This window comes from Canis lupus, unplaced genomic scaffold (genome assembly GCF_011100685.1).
Source record: "Canis lupus familiaris isolate Mischka breed German Shepherd unplaced genomic scaffold, alternate assembly UU_Cfam_GSD_1.0 chrUn_S1765H1962, whole genome shotgun sequence".
NCBI classification, from domain to species: domain Eukaryota; kingdom Metazoa; phylum Chordata; class Mammalia; order Carnivora; family Canidae; genus Canis; species Canis lupus.
Genome location: NW_023330618.1, coordinates 116577 through 123227, shown reverse-complemented (window position 1 = coordinate 123227; position 6651 = coordinate 116577).

Below are 6651 nucleotides of genomic sequence, written 5' to 3'. Positions count from 1 at the left end.
CGCTCCTGAAATACATTATTTTTCTCCACTTCTGGCTTGAATATTATTTTTTTCTATCATAACAGTGTAACAGCCCTGAATGCCTTCAGTCAAAATTCCCTACAGCACACAGTCATCTTGATTAAAATCTCAACAGTTTATTACAGATGGAGTAGTTCCAAAACATAATAATACTCTTCAGGTAGCAGGTGTTCCTGCATTTATTCAAATGGCTGGCTGAAAAGATGCAAAAGTCTTTTGTTTCCTGATGAGGTTAAACAGACTTTTACCTATGAAAACAAACTGTCAAACACAGGTACATTTAAAAACCCCTCTCAAATTATTTTTTGAGCATTAAAATCTACATATAACTCATCCATAATTAACCCGATCAGAAAACAAGTAGCCAGAAAACAGGTAAAATTAAATATATTTGTAAAAACAAGTTGACTTTTATGTAACACGCTTTGTTCTACCTCTGAGCACTTGGTTCATTTTTTGTTTTAAATCTTAGATGATCTGAAAAGCAATACATTTACACTTCACAAGAAATTTAATGCTGGATGTAAATGAGTAAAAGGTAAGTAAATATAAGTAAAAGGAGACATGTTATCAAGAATGAGTAAAATTTTTTGAAAAAAAAATTACTAAATCAGAAAAAGACCTGGCAATGTAATTTAAATTATCAACATCTGATTTTCCTCTATAGAAAGACAGAAACAAAACCGATTGTGTAACATTCTAAGCTTAATTTTTAATCACCTGAGTTAAAGTCCTAGCTCATCCACTTACTTACAACCTTTGACTTAATATTTAGTCCCTCTGAGTTTTCATTGACTCATCATAAATGAAGACATAACCAGTTACCATCGACTAAATCCTACTCGCAATGTGGTTTGGTCCAAGAAATGAGTGACAGATCTATCCTCCTATATGGTAAATTGTCCAATGTTATTTAAAAAATTAGTTATGTTTTAAAAAGTTATTTCTCTTGAAAAAGTCACTTCATTTTATTTTGTGTGTTTCTACATATATAACTAAAGGAAATTCAAAGGAAAGAAAAAAATAATTTCTCAATGAAATACTTTTTTCCATCTTTGCGTAATTCACTCATCACCTTAAGACAAAAAAGATTACATTTGTTCCAGATACATCACTTTAGTGAAAATTAATTCTCATGTGACGTAGGCAAGCAATATAGAATAAAAATATAATATATAGAATATGGAAAATTGTACAGCTCTTTACTAAATGTTTCCTAAACAAATAGTTTTGCTATCCTGATACTTCCCTAAATTAACTCCTTTAATACAAGAGTAGTTTAAGAGTCACAAATATGCATGCTAGGAACTATTACTCATTTTGTTTTCCTAAAAAAGAAAATTATTCCATGATTTGAGCCAATGAAAATAGATCTCTCTAAAACAGAATCTGTGTTTCATTATAAAAGCAGAACTCATTAGTATCAGTGAAAAACTCTCGGGAATAAAGGTGAGGGTAAAAATGTAAGTTTTGGATGTAAATATACCTAGATTCAAAGTCCCAGCCTGTCAGTGACTAGTTAGGTAGACGTTTCTATGAAGCTCCCTTTACCCATCCTTCAGTAAAATGGAACTTGCATTTTAACTCAGAGGGTTGTGCTAAGAATTAATTACATAAAATAGTATTAAGTATTATGTTCAATAAATGTTAAATATTTGATGTTCAATGAATGCATCCACTACTGTGGTTGTGATGTATAATCAGAACTACCCTTTCCAACAACATTGATATTGAATTATTGCTCAATGGTTGCATAGCTTTTGCATCTGATTGCATGTATGTATCTCAGAATACAAATTTTTCATATCAGACTTTTTATTGATTTATAATTGACGTGGAATATTATATTAGTCTCGGGTGTATAGCATAACGATTCAATATTTTTGCATATTATGAAATGATCGCCTGGAGAGGTCTGGTTACTACCTGTTAGTATAAAAAATTATTGCAATGTTATTGACTATATTCCATAGACTGTACATTGCATGCCCATAAATTACTTATTTTATAACTGGAAGTTTGTAACTCTTAATCCCCTTTACCTATTCCAACTGTCCCCTGACCCTCTCCCCTCTGGCAACCACTAGTTTGTCGTCTGTATCTTTCTATTTTGTTTGTTTGCTTTTTTTTTAGATTCTACACATAAGTGAAAGCATATGGTAGTTGTCTTTTTCTGATTTACTCACTTAACACAATGCCTTTAAAGTGTATCTGTGTTGTTGCAAATGGTAAGATTTCATTCTTTTTTTTTTTTTTACAGTTGAACAATATTCTTTTGTATATCACATCTTCTTTAACATTTATCTCAATGGACACTTAGGGTTACTTCCATGACTTGGCTATAGTAAATAATGCTGCAGGAAACACAGGTATGCATATATATTTTCCAATTAGTGTTTTTGTTTTCTTTGTATAAATACCCATAAGTGGAATTGCTGGATCACACGGTAGTTCTATTTTTGAAAAATTTTTGAGGAAAATTTTATACTGATTTCCACAGTGGCTGAACCAGTTTGCATTCCCACCAACAGTGTAGGAGGGTTCCCACATCCTCACCAACACTTATGTCTTGTGTTTTTGATAATAGCCATTCTGATAGGTGTGAGGTGATACCTCATTGAGGTTTGGATAAGGCAGCCTATAGAAGAGTCTTGTTTTCCTTATCCATTTAGCCATCCCATGTCTTTTGATTGAAGGATAGTTCCCTTACACTTAAAGTCACTATTTCTAGATATGTACTTACTGTCATCTTGTTAATTGTTTCCTCACTGTTATTGTTGTCCTTCTCTGTTCCTTTCTTGGTTTGTTACTTCGTGTTTGTTTTCTTTAGATTTAGATTGCTTTGTCTTTTACTTTTGTGTTCTTAACTATAAGCTTTCTTCTTTGTGGTTATGGTCTGGTTCACATATAACATGTATATAACTGTCTCCTTTAAGTTGACAGTAAGTTAATTTTGAACGTATCCCAAAGTTTTATATTTGTACTCCTCTCTTCTGCATTTTTATATTGTTGATAACACATTTAACATATTTTTTATTTTATTTATCCCTTAACTCATTGCGGTAGTTTTATTGTACTACCTTTGTCTTTTACCCTTCATATTTGTTTTATAAGTTGTTGATCCACTCACTACCTTGATTACTTGTCCTTCCGGTTAGATTTTTAACTCTCATTTGTTTTCTTAGTTTTCTCTCATTTTTTTCTTTAGTTTTCTTACTAGTAATTAGTACCTTTTCTTTTTAGCTTAGAAAAGCATTCTTTACATTTTTTGTATGGTTGGGTTCAGTGGTGATGAACTCCTTTAGCTTCTGCTTCCTGGAAAACTCTTAATCTCTTCTTCAATTCTGAATGAGAGACTTGCCAGGTAGAGAATTCTTGGTTGGGAGTTCTTCCCTTTCAGAACTTTGAATATATTATGCCATGCATGCCCTTCTGACCTATAAATTTCCTGCTGAGAAACCTTCTGATAGAGTTATAATGGCTCCCTTTTATACAGCGTGTTGCTTTTCTCTTGCTTTCAGTATCTTCTCTTTATTATTAATTTTTACTATTTTAATTATAGTGTTCCTTGGTGTGTTTCTCTTTGGATTCATCTTTTCTCTTTTTTAAAAAGATTTATTTATTTATTTATGGGGGGAGAGAGAGAGAGAGAAAGAGAGCAGGAGGAAGGTGAGAGGGAAAGAATCTTCAAGCAACCCGCCCACTGAGTGCGGAGCCCAACGTGAGGGCTCAATCCTATAACCCACAAGATCACGACCTGAGACAAAACCAAGAGCTGCTCACTCATCCAACTGAGCCACCCAGGCATCACTGGATTCACCTTATTTGAAACTCTCTGGGCTTTCTGGACTTGAATATTTATTCCCTTCCCTGAATTAGGTAAGTTTTCTGCCATTATTTCTTTGAGAATTTTCCTGGCCCTTTCTCTCTCTCCTCCCGTGACTCCTATAATGAAAATGTTATTCTGCTTGATACTGTCCCAGTGGTCCCTTAAGGCATTTTTTCTTTTTAAAAACTCTTTTTTGCTTTCATTTTCCTGCTGTGATTGGGTGTTTTCCATGGATTTGCTTCTGTTTTACTGATTCACGTTTCTATTCCATCCGTTCTGCTGTTGAACCCCTACAGTGCGTTTCTCAGTTCAGATTTAACTTCTCTTTGGTATTTTCATCTAGTTCCTAACTCCCTGCAGAAGTTCTTGCTGTGTTCATCCATTCTTCTCCTGAGATCTGTGAGCCTCTTTATGGCCATTACTATGAATTCTTTATTAAGTGTGTTGCTTATCTCAGTTTCATTAAGGTCTTTCTCTGAGGAGTTTCCTTGCTGTTTGGATATATTCCTCTGTCTCCTCATTTTGCCTCTCTCTGTTTCTCTGTATGTATTGGGTGAAATGGCTACCTTCCTTCATCTTGAGAGAGTAGTCTTATGTAGGAGTTTTTCCATGTGAGCCAGAAGCACAACCTCCCCTGGCCACCAGAACCAGGCACTCTATGGGCATCTGCAGTATGGTTTGAGTAAGTCTGCTGGCTCTGATAGAGCCACAGTTGCTGTGCAGGGAGATCAGGGCTCCCACCACTTGCCCACTCCATGTATGCACCAGATAGGTAGAGTTCAGGGTGCTCATCTGACCTGCTTGTGGCTTGGCTGCTACATGAGGGAGACGGGCTCTGTCACTCACCTGGTCTTGATGCAGCTCCGATAATGCACAGAGTGAATGAAATGTGGGGAGCTTCCCCCAGCCTCGTTATGTGGCAGGGAGAGCAGACCATGACCTTCATGTGTTAGCTAGAGGGAGGGCACCAAAGATGGCACACATTTGTTCTATCGTCAGGAAGTTAGGATGAGTGGCAAAAATGGACACACCAGCACTTCCATCCCTGGATAATGTCCTCACAGGTTCCTGACCCTCTGGCAGTCATTTTAAAATTAGTGCATCTCCCTTCTTATGGTTTAGGTGCTTTCAAGTCTATTCCTCTTGTGCTAGACCTCCATGTAAATGCATTTGCAGATGAGCCCTTTTAGAGTGGGATATATGTTCCTTATAGTTCTATGATTCTTTTGGTCCCTATTGTGGGGTTATTGCATCCGGGACAGGGCCCAGGGAGGCCATGTCTCTTCCTCTCCTATCCTTTGCAAAGTGTCTTTTTTGTCTCTTACTGTGGAAAGGCTAGTCATCTAGTTCTCATGGGGGGAGGGGGCTTTCCTTGTTTGTTTACAGAGGAAAATTATTACATGTATAGCTAGAAATTTGTTGTGTCTAAGGAAAGAGTTGCATTTAGGGTATTCCTACACCATCATCTTGAACTACCCTCTCTTCCCAGACTAGATTTTACTTTTGTGCAGGTAACCCATAACAGTCACTCCTTCACAAGGACTGTCCCCAAAAGAGGTGCTTTGGCCTAGCACCACTCCTCTTCTGCAGGCCCTTCTCTGAAGAGCCCAGAAGGACAAAAAGCCTAAAATTTCAAGGTCTTGCTCTCAAGATTTTATGACCTGCCTGTTGAAACAGAATAAGTATAATTGAACATTTAGTGAAAAAGAAGAATTTTTTGGAGCTGTGAAGGACACAGCTTATTATTCTGAGGAGTAATCATGGTGGGCAAAATTGGTCAAGGAAAGTTTTGCAAAAAGCTCAGTCTACCAGATTGTGTTGGGTTTGGTATGGAGGCAAAAGAGGGAAACACAGAAGGAGATATTCCTGAGAAGAGACAGAGGAGACTGAGCCAGAGGCAACACCTGCATAAATTGAGACCATTTCAAAAGACAAGAAGTAAAGAAATAAATAAATAGAGGGCAGAATTCTTGCTCCTATCATGTCTGCCATCTGGCTAGGATGCTTTCAAATTAATGAGCAGGTTAAAATCCAGCATGGTTCCACAAAGAGAGAAGCCTAAGGTACTTTGTAATGATGATCAAAAATATGTATTATATTAATTACCAAAATAAAACGATTGCTCTAAAATTCCTGAATATAATAACACGATGAAAGATTTCTCTTTTGCAATAAATATCACTAAATGAAGATAATCATGTTTTTTTTTCTTAAAAAAAGTGTTACTGGGTTTTAAAAAAACATAGCAGAAAGATAGTTTTTTAAAAATACTGTTAAATATCTATAGGAATCAATCGGAGGAATCATAGGAGTTCAACATGACTTGACAGGAAGACTTCTCTCTCACAATAGTTTAATTATACATTTTATTAGTATATAAAGTTTGTTACTATGATAGAAGAGAGACTAAGGTGAATGTGAGGGAAACAAATACTAAAGCAAAGTCCACAAGGCAGAGCAAAATCTTTCACCTGAGAAATCCTTCCCTGTGTAGCCAGGTGTCACATGCGGCAATGTACTTGCAGAACACTCTTGTGCAAACTTTAAACATTATATTTAAGCTCCTACATTTATATGCAAGCATAAATCACAGTGGTATTTGCTGCACGTGTTTTATTAGGTAGGCATTTCTGATTATCGAATAACCCTAAAATATACAGTTAACTCGGTTTTTGGATAAAATGCAGACTATTCAGCCATCACCTATTCCGAAAGAGAGCCCTTCAGTATTCTAGTCAGGCGTTCTCCAACAGTGCTAGGGTACTTCAGCAAAGCTCATGTGTGATAAAACAGCAGTGGCC